Source organism: Erythrolamprus reginae, chromosome 2, assembly GCF_031021105.1.
Source record: "Erythrolamprus reginae isolate rEryReg1 chromosome 2, rEryReg1.hap1, whole genome shotgun sequence".
Classification (NCBI taxonomy): Eukaryota; Metazoa; Chordata; class Lepidosauria; order Squamata; family Dipsadidae; genus Erythrolamprus; species Erythrolamprus reginae.
The window spans coordinates 97308633-97325372 of record NC_091951.1 but is presented as its reverse complement, the minus strand read 5'-3'; positions in this window follow the sequence as shown (position 1 = coordinate 97325372).

The following is a 16740-nucleotide window of genomic DNA, read 5'->3' as shown; positions in this document are numbered from 1 at the left end:
TCTCAGCACCTCCTTGCACGTGGTGGGAAAATTTTTGATTCCCCAAAGAAATAATTTTATTATAGCTTCAATCCCCAGTTATCTCTTCCTCCCCCTTCCCACAGCATGACTCGCTTTGCAGTGCCAGCCCTGAAAGTGCTGAGGGGGGTGGGTGGGGGGTGGGAAGGGACTGGCTCCAGGGGTGACATCATCTTCAATATTGCCCACCCTGGCTGAGATTGTTGAAGAACTGAAGTTTAGTAACATGAGGTGTAGTTTAATTCAGTTTAATAATAAAACAATACGGGACCGTCTCCTGCCACATACCTCCCAGAGATCAATCAGATCCCACAGGTTTGGCCTTCTCTGGGTCTAGTCAACCAGGCAGTGCTAGTTGGTGAGCCCCTGGGGGAGGTCCTTCTCTGTGGTGGCCCTGGCCCTTTGGAACCAACTGCCAGTAGGATGGGAGTTTGTACTGCTCCCACCTTACTGGCCTTCTGAAAAGCCTTGAGAACCTGGCTCTGCCAGCAGGCCTGTGGGCCGTGAGAGTCCAACATTTTAGTTCCGGCTGAATTATGGTTTGATTGTATGGATGAGTGGATGATTGCATTGTTAATCTAAGGATTTTTATAGTTGTTATAATTGATTGACTAGTTTAAATGGGGTTTTATTATTTAATATTTGACTTTTTTATTATATTATTTTATTGTTGTAAGCCGTCCTGAGTCCATGGGATTGGGTGGCATATAAGACAGACAGACAGACAGACAGACAGACAGACAGACAGACAGACAGACAGACAGACAGACAGACAGACAGACAGACAAACTACTGTGAACTCATCTTCTTATAGGCTATAGGGGTTCTGATAGGGAACAACAGGCTTCGATGATCTGAGAAGTGGAGTGACTCTGGGTTTGGAGCCAACTGTTTCTAGAATGTTACCCTCTTTATGGATCTGTGTTGTCGCAGATAAATCTGGTGCACAATCTGGAGGTCTTCCTAGATTGTGGACTCCTGCTCAAAGAGCAAGTGGAGCCATGGCTAGGAGGGTCTTTGCACAGCTTTGTGTGGTGTTTCAGTTGCACCAATTTCTTGATCAGCAGGCTCCGTTCTGAATCACTCACCTTCTAGTGACCTCCAGGTTAGACTAGTGCAGAGGTGGGCAAAGTTGACTCTTCTATGACTTGTGGACTTCAACTCCCAGAATTCCTAAGCCAATCATGCCAGCTCAGGAATTCTGGGAGTCGAAGTCCACATGTCATAGAAGAGCCAACTTTGCCTACGCCTGGACTAGTGTAATGTGCTCAACATGGAGTTGAACTTGAAGAGTATCTGTAAACTTCAGCTGGTGCAAAATGCAACAGCATGGGCAATTACGTGTGCTTCTAGAACAGAGTATGTTACACTTTTGGTCCCTGAGCTGCACTTGATTGTCAGTTCTCATCTGGATGAAATTCAAGATGCTGACTTTAATCTTTAAAGCCCTTCACAGCACAAGGCCAGATTATCTGAGGGACAGTCTCTCCCTGATCACATTGGCTTGCTCTATCAGATTGGGTAGAGAAAGAATGCTGTGGGTACCCTCTGCCAGGAACTTATATTTAGTGGATCCCAGTAAGTGAGCCTTCTCTGCCATGGCAACTGCCTTATGAAGCATCCTTTGCCCTGCACCCCCACAACGTTAGGTTTTTTCCATCCCTCCTGATGTTCTGGAAGTCTCTCAAGCCCTGGCTTTGTCACCAGGCTTGAGGGTCCCAGGGAAGTGGAATATACTTGTTTTTTTTTCTATTGGGGTTTCTATATTTTATTTTTATAATATTTAACATTTAATATCTATTTTTCATTTTTTAATGATTGTTGATATATACATTGTTCTATATCTGATTATTGTAAGATACCCAGAGTCACTAGACAGCCATAAAAGATAGATAGATAGATTAGATAGATAGATACTGTAGATAGATAGATAGATAGATACTGTAGATAGATAGATTAGATAGATAGATAGATTAGATAGATAGATAGATTAGATAGATAGATAGATTAGATAGATAGATAGATACTGTAGATAGATAGATAGATAGATAGATAGATAGATAGATAGATTAGATAGATAGACAGACAAAAATAGATTGATTCTTAGCAAACCTATAACAGATGCATTGGTCTAACTGTCTGTACTTGGGAGAACTGATGAGATGAATTAAACCCAAAATATCTAGCATGAATATTATTTAATTTAAAAATATATATTAAAATATTGTAAATGTGATTTTCTACAAAAAAATTCAGAACAAGTAGCAATTGTTTTACTTCTCTTTTTGTGTGTGTATAGTTACAACTTTTAAACATGAAGATAAAAACTGACACAAACTAATAGAAAATAAGGAAGCAAAAAGAAATCAAAGAAAAGGCAGACAGTGCAAGAAGATGAGAACAAGTGAAAGAAATACAAAAAAAAAAGGTACAAAGAAGTGGCTTCTGAAATTTTATAGCGGTTCTAAGCACAAATATATTTTAACCCCTCTCAAGTTACGGTACATCATATTCTTCTTTCTAAAATCTATCCTGTTTTATCATCAAAACCATAAATCTTTCCCCCCATTTTTACTCAAAAAGTCCATAAGAGGCTTTAAATCAGCAATAAATGTTGATAAGCTCCTTGTGACTGTCTGGACCAGAGTTTCCCAACCTTGGCAACTTGAAGATATTTGGACTTCAACTCCCAGAATTCCCCAGCCAGCGAATGGGAGTTGAAGTCCAAATATCCTCAAGTTGCCAAGGTTGGGAAACACTGGTCTAGACCAGGGGTAAGCAAAGTTGGCTCTTCTATGACATTTGGACTTCAACTCCCAGAATTCCTCAAATAGCATGATTGGCTCAGGAATTCTGGGAGTTGAAGTCCACAAATCATAGAAGAGCCAACTTTGCCTACCCCTGGTCTAGACCAGTGATGGCGAACCTATGGCATTCATGCCACAGGTGGCATGTGGAGCCATATCTGCTGGCACGTGGCCCTAGCTTAGCTCCAATGCATCGGCCAGCTGACTTTCAGCTTACATAAGAGGCTCTGGGTGGGTGTTTTTGGCTCCCAGAGCCTTGGGGCAGGGGAGGGCATTTTCATTCTCTTCAGGCTCTAGGGCAGTGATTTTCAACCTTTTTTGAGCCGCGGCACATTTTTTACATTTACAAAATCCTGGGGCACACCACCAACCAAAATGACACAAATTAAATAAATAAATAAATAAATACATACATACATACATACATACATAACCCCCTCGTATATACAATCCCATGTAACATCCCCTTATAAATACAGTCAATCATCAATCATCCCTACTCAACTTTATATCTCATTTCTGGGTACTTCTCCTGTCTTTCCCCCTTTTCTCTCTCATGTTTGTCATTTCTCTCTCTTCCTCCCTTTTTCCCTCATTCCTTTTCCCTCTCACTTCTCCTCTTTTTCCATCCCTGTCTCTCTCCCCCCCTTATGTGTGTGTGTGTATACACACTGGAACCATTTCCAAAACCAGTTGAGGGCTGGGGTTTTTTCTCTTTTATTCTTTTCAAAAAGAGGTGTGGGCTGGGGGGCATTTCTTATTATTTGGGTGCTTTTTACCATATGCTTCAAGAATCACCCCTCTCTCTCTCTTTTGTTTCTCTCTCCTCTCATTCTCTGCCTCAGTCATTTCTCCTTTTTTCTCCCCTTTTTTCTCCCCTTTTTTCTCCCCTTTTTGTTCTCATTTCTCTCTCCTTTCCTCTCCCTATCTGTCTCTCTTGCTTTCTCTCTCTCTTGCTATCTCTTTTTCTCTTATTTTCTCTCTCTCTCTCTCTTGTTCTCTCTTATTTTCTTTCTCTCTCTCTTGTTCTTTCTCTCTCTCTCTTTCTCTCTCTCTTTCTCTCTCCCTCCCTCTTTCTCTCTTTTTCTCACTTTCTCTCTTGTTTTCTCTCTCTCTCTTGCTTTCTCTCTCTCTCTTGTTTTCTTTCTCACACTCTTTCTCTCTCTTGTTCTCTCTCTTGCTATCTCTTTCTCTGCCCCTTTCTCTCTCTTTCTCACTTTCTCTCTATCTTGCTGTCTGTTGCTGTCACTCACTCTCGTTCTCTCTCCGTTCTTCTCAGCGGAGGCCAGCGAAGGTGATATTCAATGTCGGGAGCGCGCGAGTGGTTGCGCGTGCTCCCTACCCCCCTGCTAGCCGTTCGGAATATTCAAAATAAGAAAAGCCTTCGCCGGCGAAGGTTTTTCTTATTTTGAATATTCCGAGCGGCTAGCAGGGGGGTAGGGAGCGCGCGCAACCGCCCGCGCGCTCCCGACATTGAATATTACCTTCGCTGGCCTCCGCTGAGAACGGAGAGAGAACGAGAGTTGGGCCATTTTTTGTCTCCTGCGTTCCGGGTGCGGGAGAAGCCACGCCGAAAGGCAGGAGACAGCGGAGGAGGAGAGGGGGCGGGCGGGGGGCAGCGCCGAAAGGCCGAGGGGGCCAGAGGCACCGTGGAGAGGCAGGGGCGGCCGCGGCTCCCTTCCCTTCTGCTGCCGGCGCCTCCCCGCCCCCCCGCGGGCTGGCAGGGAGATGAGGAGCGCGCTTTCGGGGAAGTGATGGTGCTTTGGGGAAGCGACGAGAAGCCATGGGCGCGAGGGGGCCGACTTTCAAAGCAACCTTTGCCCGCCTCCCGTGGGAGGGTGCCAATAGCGGCGGCGGCGGGGGCGGGGGGGCAATAGCGGGGGGGGGGAAACCGCCTCGCGGCACACCTGACCATGTCTCGCGGCACACTAGTGTGCCGCGGCACACCGGTTGAAAAACACTGCTCTAGGGAAACCTCTGGAGCCTGGAGAGGGCAAAAAACTGGCCCACTGGGCCCACTGGAAGTCAGGAAATGGGCCATTTTTGGCCTCCAGAGGGCCTCCAGGGGTAGTAGGGGAAGCTGTTTCGCCCTTCCAAGACATTGAATTATGGGTGTGGCACTGAGGAAAAAACGGTTCAGCATTACTGGCCTAAATTAGTCCTCGTAGCTTCATTGCCAAATGTTTCTGAAAGGTTTTCCCTTGCCCACTTCCTAGGCCTGAGAGAAAGTAACCAACCCCAAAACCATACAACAGGTTTTATGCCAAAAAATGAGACTAGACCTCATTTATTAGCCTTCTCATTTCTAACACAATGCTTTAATCCCTACACCAGTGATGGGCTCCTATGGATACGGTCAGGTACGCAGAACCAGTTGAAAATTTTTGAATTTTTTTCTTTTTTCCCTTCTGGGCTCTGGGTATGTTTTTCCTATCGCAGTAAATGAGGTTGAATGTGTATAATTTTAGAGGAGCTGTGCATGCGTGTGTGTGTGCACATGCACATACAGTTTATATGGTAGGTAATGTATATTTTTGTGTGCCTGTGTGTAATATGTATGTACACATATGGCATATATACATAGAATTAAATAATATATTTTGGATATTCAATAATAGTAAATAGATAGGGAAATTGTACCTCTTTGAGGCAAGGAGAGACCAGGCAGCCTAACCCAAACCCTAGCCCAAACCCTTGATGTGAGTGACGTCAAGTTGGCCACCTTTAAGCCAGTCACATGACCTTTAAGCCACCCCTGGTCACATGAGCATTAAGCCACTCCCAACTGGTCACATAGCTGGCAAGCCACACCCACAAAATAAACCACACCCACAGCAGCAGTAAAAATTTTGCAGCCCTTCACTGCCCTACACCAATTTGGCTCCACAATGAACATTATAAACCAGAATTTAAGCACGCTTCTGTGTGCAAAAGCCATTCTTCAGGGAAGTGGTGTTCTTCAACATCTCATAGTAAAATAATGTTTTGAGAAGACTAAAATTAAACCCAAAGAATGAAAAATTTCACTTTGCAAGATTGTCCAATATTCCTTGCAAAAATTTGCACGCAAATATATGGGCGACATAATTGGTCATTATTTTTCCTCCTAATGATAAGTATACAGAGGAGATCTGAGTTATAGTCTAAAGTTCTAAACTCTAGTTTAATTGAATTCAGCGTGCAAATCAATCATGACTACAGGCTGAGGTTTTCAGTAGGCAATAAGTGAATTATAGCACAGCCCACATAACAATTCAAAAATTCCATTCAGTTTATGGAGGTTGAACAGAATTTTAAGATTGCAGCCAACAGTAGGCACTCAAAATATGTGTGCAGAATATTTCCTCATTTACATATAAAATGTGCACAGCTTTTTTTCTTTTTGTCCTACTTAAAGTTGATACAAATAGAACTATTACCAAGAAGTAACATCTTGGGCAGGCAACGAGGCCATCATACCTGTAATTGTTAAAATCTTTTGGTTATATGGAAGGCCATTTCTTAGTATGGCTCTAGGAATTTTGGAAAGCTAATTTGAGAGGGGAAAATTGTATTCAGGTGACATACCCTAGGACATAGGTCTTCAAACTTGGCAACTTTAAGACTTATGGACTTCAACTCCCAGAATTCTCCAGCCAGCATTGCTGGCTGGAGAATTCTGGGAGTTGAAGTCCACAAGTCTTAAAGTTGCCAAGTTTGAAGACCTATGTCCTAGGGTATGTCACCTGAATACAATTTTCCCTAGGGCCTAGGTCAAAGCTGGGATTACTCATCAGGCAGCTGCTTTCTCAGGTGTCACACAGCAGTAGTGACAGGTGTGTCATTAGCACTTTTTTAACAAGGATAATTGGTCACAAGCACATCACACTACAATGTCATGAACAGAAATGTTAAGGGATTGCATTCCTATCTATTGAAATTGGGGCTTGACAAATTTAGTTTTCCTGCTTTAAAAAAAGTTTTAAAACTCACCAGAGTCTCAAGGCTTCTTTATAGAAAATTGCAGCTGGCCCTTTTGACAGGGGAAAAATAAAATCAACACAGCTAGGCAAAGCAAAGCAAGCCAAAAAAAATCTCACGACTAAGAATATTATATTCAGGCTGGAGACTTTTCCCCATAATTGGCCTGAAATGCCATCAGGAGTGTGTTGCAGGCATCCTAGCTCAGTGGCAATTCCCTGAACAGTCACAAAAATAATATTTCATAAAGTGGAGGTGATCAAAGCTCTGCTCTATTACCTGCCACATTATTTTGGAGTGCACCTTATCCTTCTGTCCTATTAACTATAAAGTAAGACGATCCACATGGAGGGGAGGAGAGAATCTGCAGCCTGGGGCCACATTAAGCCAATTAATGATTAGTCCTAACTGCTATTGATATGCATACTGTCTGCACAGGAAGAGTCTGGTACATATTATTTTCTAAAACTCTTCCCTGATGGGTTGTAATTGCTTCCATATTAAAAACAGGTCAGCTTTCTCTTTCTCTTTTTAAAAAAGAGATACAGTGATCCCTCGACTATCGCGAGGGTTCCGTTCCAAGACCCCTCGCGATAATCGATTTTTCGCGATGTAGGGTTGCGGAAGTAAAAACACCATCTGCGCATGCGCGCCCTTTTTTCATGGCCGCGCATGCGCAGATGGTGGAGTTTAGCAGCGAGGAGCCGAATCGGGGTTTCCCCTTTGCGTGGGCGGCGGGGAAACCCCGATCGTCGTCTGCTCGCTGCTGCTGCGGCCGCCCAGCAGCTGATCTGCTCGGCAGCGCAGCGAGGAGCCGAATCGGGGTTTCCCCTTTGCGTGGGCGGCGGGGAAACCCCGATTTGGCTCCTCGCTGCACTGCCGAGCAGATCAGCTGCTGGGCGGCCGCAGCAGCAGCGAGCAGATGAAGATCGGGGTTTCCCCGCCGCCCACACAAAGGGGAAACCCCGATTCGGCTCCTTGCTGCGCTGCCGAGCAGATCAGCTGCTGGGCGGCCGAAGGAACCTTCCCTGGGTCTTCCTCGCTGATGCCCCCGCTCGCCCGCCCGCCGCCCGCCAGCAAGAGGGGCAGAGATAGAGAAAGAGAGAGAAGGAAAGAAAGAGATGAGAGAGGGAGGAAGAGAGTGTGAGAGAGGAAGAAGCAAGAGAGAGAAAGAGAGAGAGAAAGAAAGATGAGAAAGGAAGGAAGAGAGTGATGTCATCGGGTGGAAAAATCGCGATATAGCATTTCGCGAAGAACGAGATCGCGAAAATCGAGGGATCACTGTATTGCTATAAGGTAATCCAGTATTACTGGTAGGGCAGGATGTTTTATTAAACATGATACACTGCTCCAGTGTGCAGGTAGTCTTCGGATCAGAATCATTCATTCAGTGACCCATTCAAAGTTACAATGGCACTGAAAAAAATTGATTTATGTTTTGATCACTCTTTTCACACTTAACGATTGTTGAAGCATCCCTACGGTCACCTGATAAAAACTCAGGTGTTTGACAACTGGCATGTATTTGTGACAGTTGTGCTGTGTCAGGGCCATGTGATCGCCATTTGGAAACAATTTATTTTAAAAAATAAACAAATTAAAAATTAATTTAAAAAATTAAAAAATTTAGATCGTGCAGAACGCGGCCGCGAGAGCCATTGTGGGGCTTCCCAGATTTGCCCACATTTCTACAACACTCCGTGGCCTGCATTGGCTGCCGATCAGTTTCCGGTCACAATTCAAAGTGTTGTTTATGACCTTTAAAGCCCTACATGGCATTGGACCAGAGTACCTATGGAACCACATGCTACTGCACGAATCCCAGCGACTGATAAGGTCCCACAGAGTAGGCCTTTTCCGGGTCCCGTCGACTAAACAATGTCATTTGGCGGACCCCAGGGGAAGAGCCTTCTCTGTGGCGGCCCCGGCCCTCTGGAATCAACTCCACCTGGAGATTAGAACTGCCCCCACCCTCCTTGTCTTTTGTAAACTACTCAAGACCCATCTATACCGCCAGGCATGGGGGAGTTGAGACACCTTTTCCCTAGGCTCTTTATATTTTATGTTTGGTATGTATGTGTTGTTTGGTTTTTAAATATGATAGGGTTTTATATTCTTTTTTAATATTAGATTTGTTTTGCTATAATATTGTTTTTATTATTGTTGTGAGCTGCCCTGAGTCTTTGGAGAGGGGTGGCATACAAATATAATAAATTATTATTAAATTATTATGATTAAAATTTTTAGATTTTTTAAAAATTTAAAAAATCTAAAATTTGTGGCTTTCCCCCCAAACCTCCAGAAGTTTAAACTTAGACAGTCTACTGTTGACCTCACCCCATTCCTAAGAGGTCTTTAATATGTGCATAAGCACACCAGCTTTCCCTGTCCTAATATTCCCTTTTGTTTGTATCCATTTCATATATTCATAATCATGTTTATACTTACACGTTATCTTATGCATACTTAATGAATTAAATAATTAAATGCATAAATAAAACCTTCCCAGGGGGCTTTTGACAAGCAAAGTCAATGGGGCAAGTCAGATTCACTGAACAACTGCAGTGATTCACTGAACAACTGTGGCAAAAACATTGGAAAGTGGAGCATAACTCAACTGACTTTCTAACAACAGAAATCAGGGGTACCATTGTGGTTCTTTGTTGAGGAATGTATCTATATTTTATTTTGGAGAAATATAGTGGGTGGTACAGATTGGATTGTCCCGGTGCTATTTGCGGAATTCTTGAAAAGTTTGTGATGTATGTACAAAGAGTGTATTGTAAAGGTTGCCAGGTTTTTTTCCTTTCCTTTTTGAATGGGGTTTTCCTCCTCTCTTAGAACAGGATTTAATATTGAGATAAGTTAGCAGGTAGCTGTTTTGCAATGAATGGCATCTCAGGAATTAGTAATATTATATCCCTTGTTTGCAAAATCTGTAGTTCATTCTAAAAAAACCCAAAACCAATCAAAAGACTAAAATAAAGTAAAACCTGAATTCAAATGCTTTATCAGATGAAAATCTCAGAATGAATTTGTGTCCAAGAAAGGCGAACACTGGGCTTTTAAAAAGATGCTTAAGGTAAATTGTTGGTGCTAGGCATACTATAAAGGAAAGGTTCTTTCCCAACTAAGTTCTTTCCTAAGAGGTCAGTAAGGGACATGCATAAGTGCACCAGCATGCCTTCTGTCCCCTGTCCTAATGTTTCTCTTTTACTAGTATCATGTATATGGATACAGTGGTACCTCTACTTACGAACTTAATTCGTTACATGACCAGGTTCTTAAGTAGAAAAGTTTGTAAGAAGAAGCAATTTTTCCCATAGAAATCAATATAAAAGCAAATAATGCACGTGATTGGGGAAACCACAGGGAGGGTGGAGGCCCTGTTTCTTCCCAGGAGATTCCTAGAGAGGCCCCATGGAGGCTTCTCCCTGCCTTTTCTGGTTACAGTTTTGGAGGCTCGGGTTTGTAAGTAGAAAATGGTTCTTGAGAAGAGGCAAAAAAATCTTGAACATCCAGTTCTTATCTAGAAAAGTTCGTAGGTAGAGGTGTTCTTAGGTAGAGGTACCACTGTATTGTTATATTTTTGTATACCACCAATATGTATTTGACAAAACAAATTAATTAAATAAATAAATAAACTCAAACTTGTTCCTCAGAGAAGGTCATCCTCTGGCTCTTTCACAGAAGGAAATCTGCAAGCTGTGACATAGAATGCTGGGCTTCCTGCTAAGTTCTTACTTTAGGTATTTGGGAAGTGGGTGTAAATAGATCCGTTGTCTTTGCCAAGCTGTTTTGGGCTTTGTATATTAATTTCAACATCTTGAATCTAAGCAACAGACTGCCAATTAATGCAGAACTTTTAGAAGAAGTATAATTCATGTCTAGGGATGTTATCCCAGCCAGTAGCTTAACTGTTGCAATCTGTACTAACAATAGTTCTAGATTTGGGAAGATTTAACTGTGTTTCGGTAATCACGATTCAGCTTACTGACCAAGATCACCATGGAACTCCAGCATTGGGAGTCAGATGCACTTAGTCTCTCCTGATTCACATGTTACAGAAAAATGGATCACACCAGTAGTTTTATATCTGCAACATACTTGTGGGCTTTGGAAAATAAGCATAATAAGATCATGTGCAAGTAATTTAGAACATGTGAAAGAAACGAAGCTGAGAAACAAGGAGATCAAAGAATACCTGATCAAGAAACATCAACTGGAAACAAGGGAGATTAAGGAAATGCTAGAAATATCAAGTAGCAAATAACAGTTATAGCCAAGATCAGTGGATATGAAGCTTGAGAATTGCACAGTGTAGGCAGAATCTCCAATTTTAGTTCAATAAGAAAAAGCCCTACCAATCCAATGGTGAAATCCATTTTTTTACTACCGGTTCTGTGGGCGTGGCTTGGTGGACATGGCAGGACAAAGGTATTGCAAAATCTGCATTCCTACCCCACCTCATACCAGAGGTGGTGTTTGCCGGTTCTCCGAACTACTCAAATTTTCCACTACTGGTTCTCCAGAACCAGTCAGAACTGGCTGGATTTCACCTCTGTACCAATCTAATAATGGAGAGTGACTGTCAGTAAACCCCTGACAAAGAAGAAACAATGCAGTTCTAAGTGCAGCTATGGGACAACCCAAAGAAACACAACAAGAATTCAATATGGATAAAGGAGGTGGATAAGAATAAAAAAGAAGTTGAAATGAAAGAGCTAGTGATAACAGCAGAAATGGTGAAGAAAGAGGCAGGGAAGATCAAGAACTGGTCTGTTGTAGAATTGATGAGACATAAGCCAGCTCTTTCAGCAAAGGAAAGTTTATTGCACAGGTTCAAAGCACAAACTACAAAATAACCGGCCTGAACCCCGAACCAGTTACAGAGACTTCCTTATATACTTATTCAAATATACAGTATCTCAGCATAACATGTTTCCCCATATATGGTTATACAATTGCGGGAAATTAGGAAATTAACAGATTTTGGTATACATCACATGCATTGACAAGCCAGACATCCTGTTTGTTGCAATCGCCTTGCTTAAGCAGATTTAGGACCCATATATAACTTTCTGCTGACACTTCAATACTCCCCTTCCCTTATCTTGGTCCCATTATGCATTTGTTTAGTCGGACTGAGGTCAGGCTAACCCCTTTCTCAAGCTTTGGAGACAATAATGATTATGCTTGCCATATTATTCCCCCCTTTGTGACTCTTCTTCATCAGCAAGGAGAGTCACATAACTAGGATCGGCTTGTAATGTAGCATCCTCTGATTCCTGATTAGCAGCAAATTCCCACATAGCTAATATCTGTGCAGTAGCCTTTCGATCAGCAAGTAAAGATAAGCTATTTGAAATAGTTCTAATAAAAAGAGGTAGAATACATGGAATGAGTACACATCCAGCAGCAATTAGCCCAATAAATGCCACTATTGCCTGTAAGCCTGGTAATTTAGGAAACCAGGTACCAAACATGTCTTTCATATTAAACCCCTTCCACACTTGGTCAGGGTTATGGGTAAGCTGTCGCAGTTCTGTTGTTAACTGCTTAATTACCTTCCCAGTTTCATCTATTTGCCACTCTTAGCATCAGCAGGGCAAATATAATGAATACTTGAAGGAATGGAGATACCCTATGGAAATAACAAGAGTCTAGTTAAAGAAGATCACTGGGTATTCTTCAAGCTGACAACATCAAGCACACTGAAGTCAAAAAGGTTAGAAGTGAATGCTTCATAAAAGTGAAGATGATCTTAAAGTCCAAAACTCAGTAGAGGAAATATTATCAACGAAATTAACAATTGTGCAGCTCTAGTCATTAGTTATACAGACTGGATTCAAGAAAAATTAAAAGCCCCAGATTGAAAGATCAAAAAAATAATGACAACAAACGATCCACACAGTGACGTTGATTACTTATTAAGGAGTAACAATAATAGGTGAGTGTGGAATGTTGCAATTGCCCCAGAAAGTTGAAGAAGACAGCAACTGGGAAAATATTGGAAAGATGGTGAAGATTTTTTTACAAACCCAGAATTGAGATGACAGCAACAGACAGCAAACAGACACCTCTGCAAAGGAACTGAAGAAAGAATTGGTCACCTAGAAAATCACACAGACTGACTACAAACAATGGCATGACAGAGCAGCAACAATGGTGCATTTGAGCATCTGCAAGAAATACAAGGACAAAAAAAAGTTTGAATAGTGGAGGTTTCAGACAGAAGATAAGAGAAAGAACTGGAGAAAATAATGAAATACTGTAGAAGTAAAATGACTATGGCAAAATAAAGCAAAGATAATATCTCTATAATAGATGACTTGGGTGCAATCTCAAAAATCTGGAGCACCACTTCAACATCTTCTGATAGAATCGCTATCAGTCAGTTGCAAGAGGCAGCTTCACCTTTAACACCCTCAAACAACATCTGTCTATTCCAAAACATTGGGAATGCTCAAATCTAGTCTAAATCTATGCAAACAACTATAATAATATGTTAAATGTATACGCCACATAACTCCAAAGACTGAGGTTCACAAGTTAAAATATCAATATCTTCAAAGAATTCTTGTTGTCACTATTGCTGCCACTTTGTTTAACACTTTGTCTCAGGATAGGATCATAGGTGTTGTCAAAAAGCATCCATTGAGAAAATACTTTATCTCTGCTATGTTCTCTGGGGAACAGGATCTAGCAAAAGATTGCTGGCTATCTCAGATGTCATGTTCTGGAGACCTCACCTACAAAAAGATATTGGTAAAACTGAATGGGTCCAAAGACGGGCTACAAAAATGGTGGAAGGTCTTAAGTGTAAAACTTATCAGGAAAGACTTAATGAACTCAATCTGTATAGTCTGGAGGACAGAAGGGAAAGGGGGGGACATGACTGAAACATTTAAATATGTTAAAGGATTAAATAAGGTTCAGGAGGGAAGTGTTTTTAATAGGAAAGTGAACCAAGAACAAGGGGGCACAATCTGAGGTAAGTTGGGGGAAAGATCAGAAGCAACGTGAAAAAATATTATTTTACTGAAAGAGTAGTAGATGCTTGGAACAAACTTCCAGCGGACATAGTTGGTAAATCCACAGTAACTTAATTGAAACATGCCTGGGATAAATGTATATCCATCCTAGGACAAAATACAGGAAATAGTGTAAGGGCAGACTAGATGGACCATTAGGTCTTTTTCTGCCATCAATCTTCTATGTTTCTATGTTTCTATTAGATAGTTGAAGGAAGCCAAGGAAAATATTTATCTCTCTATATTAAAGCCAAATGCCAGTCCCACATCATCATGAAATTTCCAGAACCGTAAATCCTGTAAATGTGAAACTTGGCACATATGTTCCTCTTGGCTTCTGGGTGCTCACTAAAAAATGATTTTTTGAAATGACCATCAGATCATTAGTTATTTCTGATATTATTATTAACACACTCTGATGCTAAGGAGTTTGACATTCTACTCCCCCTTCCCACCTGAAAAGAACTGCCAGTGGGTGTGGCCAGTACATGACTCATCCAGCCTGTGGCCTGGGAGTTTAGACATTTTACTCCATAGCGAAGCACAGGTATCCAGCTACTAGTTATATATATACATACTACTTTTTCCTCCCAGCAGTAGGTGCCTGTAACCAACTGTGACATCACACTGATATCAGTCATGACGTCTAATATTAGTACATAACTCATGGCATTACAGTTACATAATTGTAATAGTGTCGTCTTGGAACTTTTCTTCATTTCAGCTCATTGACTCAGGCCTTCAGAACGGCACCCAATTTTTGGATCTCTCTTTTGATTGTGTAGGATTGTCACTGTCTACACTACATTAAGAACGGTTAGTTTTCCTTCATCCAGTTCATCTGATTTAGTACATCATTTTACCATTTGAACCCAAGCCCTTATATTGAGTCCAAGCTTTGAATTTCAACTCTTTAGTGTTTTATCCAAAAATGAAAAGGAATCGTTTATATCCTAGGTTTGCCCTTTGAAAAAGAGTTGACTCAGTATACCAATTTCTGGTAGATAATGCTGCTTGCCAGAATTTTATTTGATTAAATGTGCAGTCAGATGCAAAATTTGCAGTTCCAAGAATTTTAGTACAGTACAAAAACCCAGAAAATGCAAAAGGTTGTATTATGCTAGCTAATGAAAAAAAAAAGCTGATCAGCAATCTGAAAAAAGGGAGTTTAAAATTCTTCTCTCTATTTCCATCTCAGAGAACGTTTTCCCAGTGATGTTCAGTGTTTCTGCATAGGATCACTAATGTGTCCAAGATGAAAGGCAAGTTTGACCTTGACCATTTAGGAGAGTTGCTGAAACCATGGAGCTCTGAGATAACTGGGACTTGAAGTAATACTCCAAGATAGACAATAATAAGTGAATAAGTGAATTCTGAAATTGTTTGTTTGTTACTTCAAATAATGCATTTTGTACAGCTTGTCTGGATGCTTTTGAACAAAGCAGCAATCTGATTTCTACCAAATCAGAAACACATTAAAGGAAGACATAAGCACAAATGCCAAAGGTTGTGCTTTTCACTGATAAGGAACAATTAGCTGTGTCATAAAAATAAAGGTTTCCCCTGTCCAGTCCAGTCAGGCCCAACTCTTCTTAGGTGAAGGAGCCAGCATTGTCTGAAGACATTTCTCTGGTCATGTGGCCAGCATGATTATACACCGAGGCACAAAGAATGCTGTCACCATCCCACCAAAATGGTAGCTATTTATCTACTCGCATTTGCATGCTTTCAAACTGCTATTGTAGATGAGTAGGAGATGGGGCAAGTAATGGGATCCCACCCCGTTGAGCAGTGTTCGGATCTCAAGACTGTCAGCATCCCAGCTGACAAGCTGCACCTCCTAGGCTCTCTCATACAATATGCTTAAGCAGTAAATAATACTGTAGCTTTAAACCATGTTCTATCTTTTTTGTGGCTTAATAGATTATGAGAGCCCATCCTATTGTTAACTCAGTATCCCGAAGCTAGATTCCAATTTGCTCCTTGGAGACCTTGCTTCAATATGTCACCTGGCTCTTACTCCTAAACTTTAATAAAACAAAACAAAACAGTTGTTTTTGTCACAGATGTGATGTCCCAACAGTTTTGACTGATTTCATACAACTTACTGAGCCTAATATGACTCTATTTGTTTGCTGAATCATGTAAACCCATACTCTGTGAACCACAATTTATGCCGTAACATTTCTGAACCTGATCAGTTATGGCTTATGATGTGTAAAGTCTGTTTTTGTTGTTGGAGGCAAAGTACAAAACATTTATGACAATCTCACATATTGAAATAAATTGGTCTGGAATAGAATATTATTTTATCAATTGTATTTTATTTATTTTGAATAGATTTATGTTTTGGTATTGGGAGTGTTGCTACATCTGAGATTAGAAAACTTTTTTCAAAAGACATGGAACAAGCAATATACTGTACCTTTCAGAGTATAAGACCCACTGGAGTATAAGACGCACCTTAGTTTTTGGGGAAGAAAATAGGGAAAAAATCTGCCTGCCAAGTATTCATCTGGCTAGCAACTTTGTCAACTTCAGCACATTATTTTATCCCTTGTTTAGGGCTGAAAAAAACCTTATTATGAGTGAGTAGCAATGAAAAAAAGCCTGCAAGTTGGGAAGAAACAGGAAGATCGTTAGTATCTAGTTAGGGCTGGGAAAAAAAGCTTAGAAAAAGCTACATTCGGAATATAAGACACACCCAAATTTTCATCCTCTTTTAGGGGGGAAAGGTGCGTCTTATACTATGAAAAATACTCCAAAAATATAGGAGTACCTCATTGAGGGGCTGGAGAGATGGCCTTGTGTCTTAAATTGTGAAACTTTTTTGTTTTTAGAGCTGCAGTTAGTTCTCTTACTTGTCATTATTCCAGGTCCAGAGTTTTTATTTCTCTGATTGTTATTCCAAACTCTGGATG